The sequence below is a fragment of the Zeus faber genome, assembly GCF_960531495.2.
Source record: "Zeus faber genome assembly, chromosome: 13".
NCBI classification, from domain to species: domain Eukaryota; kingdom Metazoa; phylum Chordata; class Actinopteri; order Zeiformes; family Zeidae; genus Zeus; species Zeus faber.
The window spans coordinates 10612848-10630347 of record NC_137198.1 but is presented as its reverse complement, the minus strand read 5'-3'; the positions used below and the strand labels follow the sequence as shown (position 1 = coordinate 10630347).

The 17500-nt window shown below is 53.4% G+C and overlaps 1 protein-coding gene across 4 annotated transcripts in view; it reads left to right on the top strand.

The window, feature by feature from the left end:
• The window catches only part of meis2a (Meis homeobox 2a), a gene marked incomplete at its 5' end in the record, with an annotated part of 88656 nt that overhangs the window by 36814 nt on the left and 34342 nt on the right, over nucleotides 1-17500 (top strand). The gene's annotated exons all lie outside the window — the stretch shown is intronic.

Genomic DNA, 17500 nt, shown 5'->3' with positions numbered 1-17500 from the left:
TATAGATTGTCTCCGACGGGCGAGGGAGTGCAAACCTTCTCCCGAGGGAAAAAGGGGGACTCCCGGCGCGAACGAGTGCCCGACGCCGGCGGAAGCCGTGCGACGGAGCGGGATCGATTGCAAGAGATGCAATAAAAAAATAATAATGCCGTTAAAACCCTTGTTATCCTTCTGTATACGATGTGGTTGCTGGCGTGCAGCTCTGCCTCAGGTCACTGCAGCAGTGAACCACCCGAACCACGCAGGAAGTGAAACGTGTGCACGAGCGGTGTCCACGGCACGTCTGTCTGTCTCTCTATCTGTCTTTCTGGTTTGGAAAGCGGAAGGGGGGGGAAATGGGAAACATGCCGCCCCACCCACCCACCCACCCCACCTCCTCTAATGTCAAGACATTATCAGAACATTGGGCTGTATTGATTTTGCGAGGCAGGTCAGGTTTCAGGAGGCGGCGGTCGGGGGCCCGGACACACAAGCTGCTGCTGGAACACGTGGCTACTTGTCCCACGCACGCGCGGGTGGGTGGAGGGAGGGAGGGAGGATTGGGGAGGGGGGAGGGGGGAGCAGCGAGAGAGAGAGAGAGAGAGAGGGAGAGAGAGAGTGAGTTGGGGGAGGTACTAAGTTTAGCGCTCCGGGATGATCTGCTCACTTAAGAGGGGCCAGGTGCCCCCGGTGCCCCGCCCCCGACAACCCCACCACCCCCACCACCCCCACCCCGGCCCTCTGATTACCAAAAGCCCAGAGTAATGAGTGGCCAGCAAATACAGCCTAATTGAAAGGGCTGTAAATCCATTACATATTGGTCAGGGATAATCAGGAGTGCTTTAATCACTTTTATCTATTCGGGGGCAGTGGAGCTGCAACGGCATAGCCCTGAGCCCGGCCGGCCGGAGCCGCTCCGCCGGCCCTGCGAAGCACGCACGCTTATTATTCTCATCATTATCAAAATGACTTCACAGCTGTTCGACGCGCCGTCTCCACCGCCCCCCTCCCCACGACGGGAGAACTCTCGCCCCGAAAAACCAGCTCGTTCGAGGGTTCGAGGGGTCCCTTCCGCCTCAATCTTTACTTTTCTGCTCCGAGCCGGGATTGGAAACATGTCGAATAAAGAAATAAATTCACGCAAAACACTCCATTCCGAGTATTTAGAAAAGCAACCCGTGAGTGGGATTTTTATTTTCTCTGCGAAAAAAAATCCACCGGCCGCATTTTTAGTTTTTTTTTTTAGTTTTTTTTTTACGCGTTGATAAGCGAGATTTCCGCGCCGGCTGATGAATCATTAGGCGTCTTTCCCGGCGACCTGAGGAACGCCGGTTAGCAAGCTTCTAAGAGCTTCCAGTGTTCACGGCGCCAAATCGCAGGATGACGCACACACACACACACACACACACACACACACACACCGTTTGCTTTTTCTTCGCAGCGGACGTCACCACCAATTTTCTTTAGAATTGTTTTAAAATCGAAATTGAAAGAGCAGAAAGGGACGGGAGGAGGGAAGGGGAGAGAAAGAAAAAAAAAAAAAGAAAAAAGAGCCCCATAGTTCAGGCACGCGGGCCCCGTTTTTAAACAGTGCTGGTTAATTCAGAAGGGCCCGGAGCTTTCAGGAGCCTCTTTCTCTCCGCCCGGCTGTTCTTTATCACCTCTCCTCTGCGTCGATGTTCTCTCCAATCTTTATTTGTCTCCTTTGTGAGGGATCTTGGCCGCTCTTGTACGCGCAATAATCCTTCCCTTTTAACCTGCCTTCATTTCTCCACTGAGGAAGAGGGCTAATTGAATTATTCCCCTCTCTCTCCTCACCGTCCAATTCCCCCACCCATAGATACTCTCTCTCTCTCTCTCTCACACACACATTAGCAATTCCCCCTTTCGTTCAATTTGTTAAGCAAATTTATTTTCCATTGCTGGGTTGCGTTTGTGCAGGGGTGAATTCTTGAGACTTTGGCCCCTGAATGGCCCATAGCGGCATTCTGCCATTCACCCATTCATTAACTGAGGGGTGAGGAGTGAAAGGAGTGGCCTTGTATTTTTTTTTTTTTTCTCAAACGGCAGAGCCAGCATGGAGCTCCTCTTCCATGAGCCGCGGGGGTCTCTCTACATATGTTCTCAACATCCAGCCATTGTCACCTTCTCTGAAAGGCTCTAAGGCAGGGGGGACCCCCCCTCCCGCCGCACACAGAAAAACAACACAGGCCAACAGTAACGATTGTCTGCCTTTGGATTCAGATTCACTATAACAGAATCGCCTTCTCCCCTTCACTCCTCCCTCTCCCCTGCCGCCCCCGCCCGCCTCGCGTTTGCCTTGACCTCACACTCTCTTGGGAGAAATCGCGCGGTTGGCTTTTCCCGCGGAAGAGTCGCGCGTTGGGGGGGGGGGGACAGCTTCGCGCTTCGCTCGCCCTCAGCCGCGCCGTCCCCGAGGCGGGCCTTCAAATCCGCCGCGCCGTCGTCTTAAAGGCGCAGTACGCGCGTGTACTGTTCTGCGGAGGCGGCGTGATAAGCCCGTAACTCTTTCATGTTGAGCCCGCGCTGAAATGCGGGAGGGAGCACGTGATCTGGCAACCTCGAATGCCCTATATGTAATTGGCGAACGGCTGTACAGATCAGCTGCTGTTAGCTGGCAGAAGAGGGTCAGGGACTATCTTACATCCTCTCTTCCTCTCTCCCTCTCTCTCTCTCTCTCAATCCCCTCTCCCCCCCTCCCCATATGTTGCTGGATGTCTTCCAGTCACATTAGGGGAAGGGAAATCCCAGACTGTTGGTATAAGCTTTTCAATACTACAGGGAGATTATGTTATCAGAAAGGTAAACTTCACTGTTGGAGATAATATGTTCTACTACGCTTCACAAGCAGGGAGCCATACAATGCAGTAGTGGGAGGGAGGGAGGGAGGCCCGACAATAGATAGAGAGACAGAGAGAGCACAATATAGAAAGAGGAGGAGAAGAGGGGGCTGGAGGGGTAAGAATCGCAAACGCAGGGGAAACCACTGGTGTGTGTGTGTGTGTGTGTGTGTGTGTGTGTGTGTGTGTGTGTGTGTGTGTGTGTGTGTGTGTGTGTGTGTGTGTGTGTGTGTGTGTGTGTGTGTGTGTGTGTGTGTGTGTGTGCGTGCGTGCGTGTGTCCCCCCCACCCCCTTATTGTTATGAAGGGCGATGCCTTTTTTTTTTGTTTGGTTAAGGCAAACGCTGAGACCTCTCAATTAGTTTTTGGATGCCCCCGGCCTTCCTCGCCTCTAACCTCTCGCTCGCCCCCCCGCCGGCCCTGGCGCTCCCCTGTAAAGACAAGGGTCGGCCTTGCAATGAAAACAGGAAGCACTCAGATACAAAGATAGCACTCTGGGCTCCGGCCTTGTCTTTTGACTAGTGTAAACCCTCAAACACCAATAAAAATAAATAGCGCTCCTCGGGAGCAAGACGTGAGGCCTCCCGCGCGGGCGCGCGTGTGTGTGTGTCCGTATACGTGTGTTTGTGTGTGTGCACGTGTGTGTGTGTGTGTTCTTTAGTGTGTGTTCGGGGGAGAGGGGAAATGGTCAGTTGGATCAGCGGGTAGGTAGCACTTTCAGGCATCAAGCGTCTCAGGTTCTGTGCCGGGCCACCCTTTGGCCTGGGTGTTTGGGGAAATGCTGTTAAGCTGCTAAGCCAGGTGTATTGGTCCCCAGGGCTCCCTCCCAAGGAAGTGATATATCCCTTGGTTCCTTCCCAAGGACCTTGCGCTATAAGCATTAGAAGCCTTTATTTTTCTTTCACTTCTACGTCGCTTTCCAGTTGTATTTTTTTTCCCCTGGCGAAAGGGGAAATGAACGGCCGCTTTTTACTGTTTGCAAACCTCGATGCTTGTGGAGCGCGAGAGTTTCAGACGCGGGTCCCTCAAAGGATGGTGCCGCTGCGTTTCCACATCGACAATCTTCGCAGACGAGGCTAAATCAGACTCTCGAACGTTCGGCGTCGATAGCGGCGACAAAGGCGGAATAAGACGCCAATGCGAGCCGTATGATCCGTGTCGAGGCGGGGGTTAATGAGAGCAAGGACGCGTCGTGAGGAGATGAGAGCATTGCGTCGCGATCGTTAGTTTGGATACACGGGGGACAGTGGTCACCCCCCCGCCCCCCACCTCCACCAAAACCCTAACATAGCATTAGTCTCCATGGCAACGGGGTGTCATCGTCAGGTCGAGCCCTCCTATGGGAGCTGCTCTCTCGACCGCCCTTTATAGAAGCACATAAAAGAGCCGGCCAGGGTCATTCACAAGACACGGTGCGGGGCCGGTCCAGACCATGGCAACGGATGTTTGTCCCTTTACCATAAACAAGTGCACAAGTCCATCCTCAGAGGACAAAAAACAAAAAAACAAAAAGGAGCAGAGGGCACGTCGTTTGAGTAGACTAAACAGTCGGCCCCAGAGTTGTGGACCCGTTTTTTTTGTTTGAGCTGCGCCAGTCCTTCTAATCCTCGCGTGTTGTTCCAGCGCAAGCGGCGTTTAACTGGTGGAAAAGACACATCTGCAAACGGTTTGAAATACACAACTCCTTCCTCCTTTTACACAACTGCTGAAAGCTGTTTATTCCATATTTACTGCCGCCCGTATAACGTTTCCACAACATTTTTTTTTTTCGACATTAAAATACATATTTGTTTCTGTCCCCGCCTGACTTGCTTCACTTGTGTTACACCGCGATAATCTAATCGCATTAGGCGATTTTATGTACGATTTCATATCGTTACTTAATATTAACCGTGTTGAACACATGTTGCTGTGACCAGAGCGTAGCGGGCGATGGAACGTGCAGAAGACGTGGGATAGGTTTCGGCGCTTCGCACGCAGCGCCGCTTCTCTTTCCACCTCCCGCGGTTGTTTTCTGCGGGCGGGTGGGGGGTTTGCAAGGCATGTGAAGAGGTGGTTTAGGGGGTAAGAGCAGGGGTGAGGACTGCGTTTGGGAGGTGGGGGTGATATAGGGGGGCGGGGGGGCTCCTAAAGGTCAGAGAGGTGGAGGCCTGAAGGAGGCCCACACACTAATCTGTCATGTGCTCGTTTGCCTGGGAGCCCAGAAGTCAGCTTTTCAGTCACCCGTAGCAACCTAGGCGACAGTATGGTTCACTGCCACTGCCCAAGTGTGTGTGTGTGTGTGTGTGTGTGTGTGTGTGTGTGTGTGTGTGTGTGTGTGTGTGTGTGTGTGTGTGTGTGTGTGTGTGTGTGTGTGTGTGTGTGTGTGTGTGTGTGTGTGTGTGGGTGCGTGTGTGTGTGTGTGATTGTTTTGTGTTGAGTGTTGCAACACAGCTTGCCTCTTTGACAATAGAGGCCTATGTATGAGTGTGTGTGGGTGTGAATTTGTGTGTGTGTGTGTGTGTGTGTGTGTGTGTGTGTGTGTGTGTGTGTGTGGTGTTTACGAAACAGGAGTCAAAATATGAGTTGGTGATGTTTGGTAGGGGAATCAGCAAAGTCATGACTGTGTAAGAGGGTTCGGGGGGTGGGGGATTTTGTGGGGGGGTGTTGGGGGTGAGGGGGGTTTGGGGGGCGGTCTGGAGCGGGGGCTATTGTTTGACACCGTGCTAATGCTGGCTGCTCAGCGACCCTGGAAAACAGAGACACAAGCCACCTCAATCTGCCATCTGTTCCTGTTTGGTCCGGCTGCCACACTGGGGCTGTGACACCACGTAGAGGCCTGACAGAGAAACACACACAAACACACACACACACACACACACACACACACACACACACACACAGACGCCCACACACACACACACACACACACACACACACACACACACACACACACACACACACAGACGCCCACACACACACACACACACACACACACACACACACACACACACACACACACACACACACACACACACACACAGACACCCACACCCACAAACGCACACACACACACACACACACGCACACACACACACACACACACACACACACACACACACACACACACACACACACACACACACACACACACACACACACACACACACACACATACATGTCAGTATTTACATACAAACACTCTCAAAAGCCACTGTCAAAAGAAACTTAAGAAACCATGTACAGTATTTCCTGCTGTGATTATAGAGACGGACCCTCCTTGTCCTTTCTTTCGTAACCTTTACGCTTCTAACATGGCGCTCTCTCTCTCTCTCTCTCTCTCTCTCTCTCCCTCTCTCTCTCCCTCTCTCTCTTATTATCGCGCAGAGGAGTTTGCTGAAAACAGGGTGAAAGTTTAGAAGGCGGGATCCGGTGTCTCCCCTATTCTAGCAGGTTGTATAATTATATGACGAGCCACATCAACCTTTGGCGTCTCGTGTCACGGCCCTTTTTTTTTTGTACAGTAGCTCCCGGCGTTTTAGCGTCCCCGTCCCTGTGATTTACAAAGCCCGGTTTACAGCGTGCCGCCGCGCCGTTGTCGGGAGGTTGTTCTCGTGGGGGTTTAGCGGAGAGTTACAATCCGATAGCCGTGCGTCGTTACATACTGCGACCTTCCCACTTTGCTCCCCGGGTCCTGTCCTCCCATACCACAGTTCTAATTAAAGGAACTTCCAATATATAAAGTAATAATAACTCAAGTTGTTCAACTTTGGTTGGTGCACCCCCCCCCCCCCCCCCCCCGCTGATCCCTTTGACAGGCTTCTTGTTTATTCTCTACATAGGCAGAATGTTATTGCATATGAAAGGAATGTGGGGATACCTGTTTCCAACCACCTCTTAAACTCCCGTTCCCCCACCCCTCCTCCAACGCCCCTTCACATGTTTCCCTCCCTCCCTGTTAATTTCCGTGCCTGCTGCTCGCATCTAAACGCAGGTTGTTTAATGAAGTAGCATAAATGAGTGCCTTCGCTCGGGGGCTGTTTACAAGGCTGCGCGCGGCGCTCGGAGGTTATTACACTCCGTGAAACACCGTGGCGGTTGCCAGAAACGAGAACAAAAAAAGATCAGGCGGCGGCCATATCCTTCAATTAGAAAACAACAACGAAAGACAAATGCCAATCACGCGGCGACAATGCGGGATCCAACCCGCCGACGCGCGCCGGGAAAACTCCTGCACATTCCCTGAGAATAGACGCAACGTGCGCCCTCTTTACGCTAGCTTTTTCCCTCCAGGAGCCCGGCGTGAGTCGGACTGGCTTCCTGCAGAGGTGACTGCACATGCCTTGACCGGGGCAGAAGACAAACAGTGCAAGGGCCCTGGAGGGCAGTCAGATTTATAAACTCCCAGCTCCAAGCTGGGAGTTCACACACACACACACACACACACACACACACTCGCAGACTTACATGCACACGCACACTTACACACAAACACACACAGAAGAGTAGAGTAGAGTAGAGGTAGAGGTCTTTAACTTTCCGGTGAGAAACAGGCCTCAACCACGCAGCACCGCCCCCCTCCCCCCCCCCCCCCCGTTCTTTCCTGAGCAACCCAACCCACTACTTCAGTAGTCATAACAGTGATCAGTCGTTGAGGGCCTGCCTGGGTGGATTCTTTGGGAAATGGGGTCTGTATGATGTCATGCGCGCCAGGGACCTCAATGTGTAGTCTGTGATACTGTACTCGCCGCTGGTGGAAAAGCAGAGTTGTTAAGATGGTGGTGTCTGATTCTGTCCCATTTGACCATTTCTACACATTGGAGGTTATCTTACTCATAACAAAACGCATTAGGAGAAGGGGGGATTTGGTTTTGCAACCCCCCCCGTGGGACATCCATATCCCCCCATGGTTGATTGCAGGTTTTTTTTTTTGTTTTTTTTGCTAGAACGGTGGCTTCTACATGCTAGTGACCACAGAGGCCAATGAGATTCTGCTGCAGGCCTCAAAGCCGCCCTAGTCCCACTTGATATTCCTCTCACACCAAAGGGAGGGGAAATGCATTGGGGGGGCTCCCAAACATGGAAGCGGCAATCTGGGCTTAAAAAAAGGAAGGAGGGAACGAAGAAGGAAGGAGAAGAGAGGGGAAAAAAATGTGGCGATGGAGGAGGCACGAAGCAGAAATCAAAAACAGATCCCGCCGTTTCCCTGTTTGGTTTGTCATGGGACTCTGGCTGCACCAAATCCCAATCCTGCTATTTTGTTGTGTGATTCTTCCCTCCCTCCCTCCCTCCCTCCCTCCCTCGCCCCTTCCCCACTTTCTCAAAAGCGTGCTTTTATTTTACTCTGCGCCTCAGCCCAGGGTCAGTCAGAAGGATTCCTGCACAGTGGGGTCCTTATAACTGGGAGCCATATCTCTTGTTCTCACCCCTCTCCCCCTCTCCCCCTCGCCCCCTCTCCTCCTTTCTGTCTTTCCGTCTCTGGGCGTACGGTCTGCTTTTTAGGAAAGCATCAGTCCACATCAAAGCGCGAAGCTGAGCAGGTCAATTTGTTGTTGTTTCCTTCCCCTGACTCTACCCTCTGCACTTGCCTCAATGGATTTCCCCCCGGCTTCCACCGTTTACCCACAATGCACCGCCGCTCCACAACCTCGCCTAAGTACCAAGCCATATGCGATTGGTGCCTGCATCTGCTATCAATACGGCGAACGTCTGCGGCGCTCACATTTCTCTGGACTGTCACGTCTTCTTGGAGTGCGTACAGCGGCGAGGCGCCCCCGCATCGCAAAATAGCAGCGCCACCTGCTGATAAGAAAGAGGGAAGGGCGTAGAGAGGAAGAGGAGGACCAAAGGGAGAAGAAAATAGAAATCAAATGAGGATGAACCAAAAAAAAAAAAAAGAATTGGAATCCGAGCGGAGCGAGCCTTGGCTCCAGATGTGAATCTCGGTGAATATCGATCGCCGGGTAAAGCCAGTCCCCCGCATCCCCAAGGCTGCAGCGACTTGCACAAAAAGCGGCGCTCTAAACCCCATAAACCAGCCCGTGCAATTATTTTGATAAAGAGGGTGACAATGGCGGCGTACACCTCCCAACGCCGAAACCTCCTCCTCGCCTCTCCTGCTCCTTCCGCGCCTCCTTCCCTTCCCCTCTCGTGAAGATGGAGGAATGAAAGCGGGGGGAAACTAGTAATTAGCCACACGTTTCTGAATCCCCCTTAATGTTCATTATTGAAACCAGCGGCAATTACAAGTTCAAAGGGGCTTAGGGGACCCGCAGCCCGCATAATCAGTGGCAAATTAAGCACTGCTCATTCGTCACAGCAGAGCGTGCACACCGGGGCGAGCGCACGTGCATGCACACACACACACACACACACACACACACACACACATCCAGAGGCGGACACGGATTCTCCCATGCCTCGACGGGGTGAATCATACGCACGCTGACAGGCGTCAATTTTCATACAGGCACAAATCTCAACCACCCCGAAGGCGATGGGTCAGGCCCCCAAATCCTCTTATGCTCTGCCGCTTTGTTTTCCCTAGACAACGGCAAACAGCAGCGACACCTTCACCTTGGCCGGCTTTGCAGTATTCTGTATCCGACTCGCCGTCATCCTCTTATAGGTGTCCTGTTTGCACTTACAATCCCCCGGCACCACCTGTCCCCTCCTGTCTCCTCTTCACAGTTATTTTATAACCCCCCCCCCTCTCTCTCTCTCTCTCCCTCTCCCCGGGTCCCTCTCTCCCCACCTGCCGGCGTCCCGGCAACACGTGACAGTGTGTGTTTCACGTCTGTCCCCGGAGGTGTATCTCGGTTACCTCTAGGGGTGGGTCACAATGGCTAATCCTGTCTTCAGGTGGCTGTTTATCGCACTGAGAGCAGAGCTCGCGGAACCGGAGGTGAGGTCCGGTTACAGGACTCCCTGACCAGCGGGTCACCTCAGGCGCGCGCGCGCTCAAGGGCGTGCGCGCTTACCGCATACATTCAGACAAACGCAATCGCAGTGAAACCCGCTTATCGCTCGCGGGGGGCACGTGCGGCACTCGCTTTGTACTGTGCTCTTCCTCTCTTCCTCCCTCGTTGGTCTTTATCTATCTTTCCCCGATCAGTCGGACTCTTGTTCACATTAGCAGTCCCTGATATGATCTCCATAAGGACTTGCTCCGGCGGCCATGCGTTCCCCGCGCTGCCTGATACGTCCATTGTTAAAGCCGCTGCACATGGTGATGTGGTGAGGCTCTGCGTCAGCATTGTGGGAGCAGAGGACTAATTTTTCACCGGGGGGACAACATCCATCTCGGCGGCCAGGGGCCCGCTGTTTCATTAAGTAGCCCATCCAGGCAGACAGATGTGTCTGCCACACAGCCGTGTTTGCCTATGCAAGAGCGTGTATTAGCCCACAATCCTTTGGGGGAGATTAATAGGCTACCGGTCCTTTTCCATTGATTATCTCCATGCCATTTTCCTCTCCTTCCCTTGGCAAGATATTAAAAACTAATGAAGCCTGTGGAAAACGGGGAAACAGCGAGGCTCTTCACGGATCATTTTATGTTATTTGGACTCAAACAGAGAGGGATCTCTTTAAGGCACAGTTTGAGTGGAATTAAGTAAATAAATGTGGAGCGAACTGTCAGAGGAGAGGAGCGAAAAAAGAGGAGAAAGTGGAGATTGCGACTATAAAAAGATGTCTGTTTAAGAAAAGACAGCTCCTCTCCGACACATGGGGCGGAGGTGCGGCAGATGTTAACAATTCCGGGGCCTAGCAAAGCATTCCTAGTGTTGGAACCGTGTCCTAATTGCCATAATGGAAGGGCTGAGCGCTGACAGTAATGGAGTCGTGGGGAACCATCCCCGGCATGCCGAATTAGGGACCGGTGCACGGATCCGCTTCAAGATGGCCAATGTGGGTTTTAACCAAAACATGGCCGACGGCCTTCGCCTCCAAGGCGCGACCGTTTCACTTTGGATCTTCCTCGCGTTGCATGAAGACCAACTCTCCCATCCTCGCCTCCCCACCGCCTTGGGGTGGAGGTGGAACGGTACTATGTATGGTGCTATGTGCTACATCTGTGTGTGTGTGTGTGTGTGTGTGTGTGTGTTGGGGGGGGGGGGTTTGGTTGGTTTGCTGAATGGACGGAGTTAGAGCGACCCGAGCGGGGAGTTAAAAGCGTCCCTGTGATGGGCTCACCTCTACATCGGGCCTGGTGAAAGGCGGCGGGGCGCTGTCGGGGAAAATGACTTCCTGAGACATTACCATCAATCACCAGACAGGTCAGGCCCCCCGATCCCGCCATCAGGATGGAGGGAGGAGAAAAGGGGTTGGGGGGTTGGGTGGGTGGGTGGGGGTGGGGGGGTGCGGGGGGGTGCGGGGGTGGGGAATGAAGGAACAGGCTACAGGGGATGAAAACAGAGAGAGAAAGCGAGGGAAGGTTCAGGCCCGTACCGGGGGGAGACTGTTACCAATCTTTTCTCGGCGGCTGACTGCTTTATGCCTCCGCTCTGCTCTATCCTTCCCCTGCCCCGTCTCTCTCCTTTTCTATTTGCTGGTCCTCCATAAAACCATTCAGGAACTGCCTGCGCTGGTCAGAGTCTCCTCTCAGCTCAATTGCATCATTAATTATTCCACAGGCAGTTGGCTGGTAGCAAATGTAAAGAGAGAGCGGGCGAGAGAGAGCGAGAGAGAGAGAGAGAGAGAGAGAGAGAGAGAGAGAGAGAGAGAGAGAAATGGGGGTAGGGATGGACAGGAAGATAAAACAATAACAGCTGTCACACCCCTGTTTGGCCTCTCTCTATCTTTAATTTCTTTCCCTCTCTTACTTGCTGTCCCTGTCTCTCTCTCTCTCTCTCTCTCTGTCTCTTCCTGTGAGTGAGGGATGTGAGAGGGGAGGGACTAGGGTTACCTCAGTGAGCGGTTGTGTTACATTCCTGAGAAGGGAAGGGGTGGCTGGGTGTGTGTGTGTGTGTGTGTGTGTGTGTGTGTGTGTGTGTGTGTGTGTGTGTGTGTGTGTGTGTGTGTGTGTGTGTGTGTGTGTGTGTGTGTGTGTGTGTGTGTGTGTGTGTGTGTGTGTGTGTGTGTGTGTGTGTGTGTGTGTGTGCGTGTGTGCGTGCGTGTGTGCGCGCGCGCGCGGTGGTGGTGGTGGGGGGGGTGGTTCAACGAGTTGTTGAAAAGAACACAGACGCTTGTCAACAGCCTCCGAGCCAGGGAGCCATCATGCCTTGCTTTAGGCCCAGAGGTCAATGACCCTCCCCTGCACTCAGAGAGAGAGAGAGAGAGAGAGAGAGAGAGAGAGAGAGAGAGAGAGATAGCGAGAAAGAGAAGGGGAGAACGGGGTGAAGGGGAGGGAGGCAGTAAAACGGACAGAAACTCCCCCAAAAAAAGAGCTCAAACAGACCCCCCCCGCCGCCACCGCCGCCATACGGTGCGTGTCATTGCTTGTCTGCGGCAGAGGTCAGTCTGAAAAAAAAAAAAAACCCTCAAAAATCTCTAAATCCTTCCCTTTCTTCCTCCACCCATAAAGCACTGTACGTGAGAAGCGCTTGCCTGTGGGGATTAGCATAGCTTTCAGCTACAGCAATGGCGGAGTGGAGGTAAGTAAGGCACAAAAGAGAGAGAGAGAGAGCGAGAGAGAGAGAGAGAGAGAGAAAGGGAGGGCGAGCAAGAGAGGGAAAAGCAGGGCGAGCGCCGGCAGTCGGGGCAAAATGGCCCATTAGATTTAAGGAGTAAAAGTTCATCAGCTTTATTAATGGGAAGGTATATAAATGAAGTATGAATTACCTGACTTTTATGGAGTGGCGAAAGTGAAACCGGAGTGTCTTATGATATAATGTTTTAGTGAGTTCATCTGAGCGCTCCGGTGAGCAGGTTGAGGGAAGAGCGAGCACACAGAGAGGGGGGGGGGGAGAGAGAGCGAGAGAGCGAGAGATAAATAGAGAAAGAGCCTGAAGTGCGGAGTGTGCTGGGGTCCCCTGGGTCCAGCGGCTGGAAGGTTGCCTGATTGTCACTAACATGCGTAGCTGATCGGGTTAGCTCGGAGACGGGGACGTTCGTAGCTCGCAGGCTTGTTCTCTGCGTGTCATTAGTTAACACAGCGGAATCGCCGGCACGAACGGAAAGGGTCAGACACATTTTCCACATTTTCCCAATTTGCGGCTCGCCCACACACATGCGCCGGCGAGCACACGGCGCGGGGAAATTACGTCCGTGCGAGCCGGCGCATGTATTTACAAGCGCGGCTGCAGTCATGCGAGGATGCCTGTATGCGCACACGCGGACGCACACACACAGTCGCAAGCACATATGCATTGAAACATGTCGACAAACCAGTGTTCATGCTACACGCACACACACACACACACACACAGTCGGACACACACAGAGAGACAGAGACACACACACACACTAACACACAGTCGGACACACACAGACAGACAGACAGACAGACAGACTCAGACAGACACAAACACACACGGACACAGACACGCACGCACATGCACACGCACACACACACACACACACACACACACACACACACACACACACGCACACACACGTGCACTCCCCACCATCCTGTAATAAGCAGTAAGCTGAGCTAGCTGATGGTCATCCTCCCATGGGGTTGCTGGGTGGCTGCCAACTTCCTGCCTGCTTTGTCAGTGGATAAAGCCCCTAACAAACGAGATGGCTGTAGCCGGGCAGGCCAGCCGGGTCAAAGGTCACCTCGGCCCCCGGGCAGGATTGAGCCCAAGAGCGTTGCAAGGAGAGAAATGCACTTAAATGTAAGGCGGCATTAGCGAGGCCTAAAAAGCCGCATAGGTCCGACGCCGCCGCTCCTCCGCTGTCGCGTTCCTCCCGCGTCTCTCCCCTCGACGGCCCTTCATGAAAGGCCTTTGAACTCTCCTCGCATGGCAGCTCTCCGGCGAGGAACATTAAGAAAGTGAAAGATCCCGAGGGCAGTTTGTCAGTCCGCCGCCACCGCCGCGGGGTGTTGAGCAACGACAGGAGACATCTTCTCCACTCCCATAACCCCCAGATGAAAGCAGGTGCTCGGAGAAGACGAGCACATCTGAAAGGGCCGGGGAGGGACACACACACACACACACACACACACACACACACACACACACACACACACACACACACACACACACACACACCAACACACACACTTGCCCAACAGGTCAGGACGGGTCGATGAGTGATCAGGGCTCGCCTGGCTTTGTTCCGTGGAAGTCTTCCTGAAGTACCTGTGATCTGAGCTGAATGCGCCCACAGTCACCGTAGGCCACGCTCCTCCCGCGCACTGACAGGGACATGATCCCCTGGTGCACGTCTGTCAGGGGGATAAGAGCCGCTGCCACTCGGAGGGAGGATGCGGGGAGGAAAAGGGAGGGAGAGAACGAAAGGGGAGCGAGAGAGAGAGAGAGAGAGAGAGAGAGAGAGAGGGAGGAAGGGAGTTAAAGTCCTTGGCTCCACTTCTTCGCTCCAGCTGTCCACTCAGAACGGGTGGAGGGAGAAAAAAAAAAGAAAATCCATGACAAGGTTGACTTGAACACATTTGGTGTCATTAGCAAACAGGAAGTGTCCCCTGCAGCTGTTTTTTTTTTTTTTTTTGTTGTTTTTTTGGAGGACCGGGTGGGGGTTGGGTGGGGCTGGGGGTGGGGGGGTTCCGCTTCCACATATGTAACGGACAAACGCGACCCCTTCATGTTTGCCTTTGATTTCTGACCCGAAAACAGACATTGACATTACAAATCTCTTATAATATCTTCCAAATAGGCTTGACATTCTGCAGCCGCCCCCCCGCGGGGGGTTGCTTGTTTGTTCTCTGTAAGTGGTTGTGCTCTTGTTGTCCCGCGTCCTCGGGCGAGCTATTACGACGTAGTGGCCTTTTTTCAACTGAATGCAGAGACTTAACGGAGATTCTAGAGGGGGGGGGGGGGGCGTCTAAAGAGGTCCTAGTTCTGTATCTGAATACTTATGCTCATTAAGTTAATACACAATGAAAAGAGAGAACCGTCAAGTGGCTGCTCTCAGGAACTCCTGTTTGAAGAGAGAAACCTCCCCCCCCCCCCGCCCTCTTCCCCGCTCTCCACAAATTAACGTGTTCCTATTTCAATTGAAGATCAGCCCCACTTTACTCCGGGGCTCGGGATGTTAAACAATGTCAAAAGGGACACAATAGGCGGAGAGAGGATAAACTTAGAGAGACCCTGTATGCTAAATACTAAATCCCTTTCCCCAACAGCCTTTATCAACAGCGTGTACTTCTCAAGTGCTCCACTGTCTCGCCAGAGCTTTGGGCCCACGAAGTCGCTTCTGAGCCCCCCGACGGCTCGGTCCGTTCCCCCGGCCCCATTCAGCTCTTGGGGCGTATTCGGGGACGGAGCGGTCGCGCGAGTGTGGGAGGAAAAAGAGACGAAAAGCGCGGAGGGAAACGTTCTCCTTCCGCGTCTTTTTTTTTTCTCTGCCCCTCGTGTGGAAAACCACTGATTTACAATGTGTACGCAGGTGATTAAAGCCCTGCTGGTGTTTATCCAGAGGCTTTGCCGCTTTACTATGTCGCGGTCGTGCCGTGGGGCTCCCGATGACTTTACGGCCGGGCCACGCTGACGAACGGTGGGGATGGGTGGGGGGGGGGGGGGGTCCCGAGCATGGCCGAGGGGCAGGATCTTTCACTTTCACCGGCCCTCTAATGAACCGCTTACGGGCCGTAAAAACGTCCCTCGCTAAATAAGTAGAGCCGCCGTCCCCCCCGACGAGGCATCATCTGCTAACTCAATCCAGTGGTGAATTAACCGGGAGAAATATGCACGCCGGATAACATCTTTAGACTCGCCGTCCACACAAAGCGGCCGTGGAAGTTTCTTTTTTTTTTTTTTTTTGGTTTTCCAATCCTGGGAGCAAGTGCTGAGTGTGGCTGCGTGTTGACATCAGGCGAGCTGCTGAGCGGCGGAGCTGGGTGCCCCTGAGCAGGCAGTTACCACAACAAAGCCCACAGACTGGTCTGAAAAACCAGGCCAAATTCCTGCCCTCTAGGACCTGGCTTAAAGCTCCGGCGCAAACTTTGAAAGGAGGGAGCGGAGAGGAGGAGGAGGAGGAGGAGGAGGAGGAGGAGGAGGAGAGGAGGCGAAGAGGAGGAGAGGAGCGCCGGCCGAGGGAAGAGGGTGGGAGACAAGGCCAGCCGGGTGAGCGCCGGCTTAGAGGAGGATAGCTGCTGGGGCCCGTGGAGTATGGCGTGCAGGAGAGGAGAGGAGAGGAGAGGAGAGGAGGAACGCTAGAGAGAGAGAGCGAGAGAGAGAGAGAGAGAGAGAGAGAGAGGGAGACCGAGCCCCCACTGTAACGATGGAGGGATCGTGTTGCTCCCCTTGAAAGCGGAGGGGAAGCCGTGTGGTGGAAAAAGAAGCCATGAACTCAATCTGACGATTAAACAGCCACATCTCTATGGCTGGGGGCCACATCTGAGACCGCGTCGGCAACACAACACAACACAACACAACACACACACACACACACACACACACACACACACACACACACACACACACACACACACACACACACACACACACACTCTCTCTCTCTCTCTTTCTCTCTCTGTCAGTATGATAACTGTTGGCGAAGTCTAATAGATCTATTGATCGAGCCCAGCTGATCGTCGCTGGAGATTACAGCACGGTATTTTTCACAACCACAGCCTTTTTTTCCACATTCCTTTCTTTCATCGGGCCGAAGTGGAATCTTATCATTCCATTATGCATGATACCGCCAGGAACACCCGTCCAGAAGATCTCCCTCTCCTCGCTGGTCGATCCGTCAAGTCTGGAGGTGCATTGGGATTGTGTGGGAGTGATTGCTATTTAGCCTCACGGAGCTTGGTACAATCAGAAGCCTATATTTCACATATCCTCCGGGGCTCCCTCCTCACCCCTTGACTCACCCAATCCTCCCATACCACCTTGCTCCCTTTGCTTCAACCTCCTCCTCCTGCCGTTCGCTTTTCTTTGCAAGGGGGCAACAGTTAGCTTGGCAGGCGAGCATGGCGGATGTGCCGCGGAGCTGCTGGAGAACCTTGCACCATCTCCAGTGAACATAAATTAATGGTGTAGCGCAAACAGGCGAGCTGGCAAGGGGCCAGGGACGGGGCTTCAGGAGCCAAGCCAGCGATTGTTGTGGGAGGGGGAGGATGGGCTCCGGCTGCAACAGCAACAGCGGTGGTGGTGGTACTGATGCACTGCCAACCAGTCTGAGAAAGGGAAGAACAGAGAGTCAGACAGACAGACTCGCGGCTCTTTAGTACCATAATGGACGCCCGGGGCCCCCGCCGGACCTTCCTAAAAATTTGCAACCATCAGTGTTTTACTGTCAGAGGGCAGTCTGCTGAGAGCCACTGGGCTGAGGAGGAGGCTCCACAGCCGCTTGGGTGGAGCAGACATATTGAATGCAGATTGTGTTAAGGGCAGATATGGACGTACTCGTGTTGACTGTTATCGAGGGTTGGCATGCAGTACGAGCTGGTTCTGTGCGTGCATGTGTGTGTGTGCGTGTGTGTGCGTGTGTGAGCGTGTGTGAGCGTGTGTGTGTGTGTGCATGTGTTTGAGAGACAGATAGAGAGAGAGAGAGAGAGAGAGAGCAGCAAGGTTGAGTCATTGAGTCATGTGGCATTCTTGCCTGTTTTCA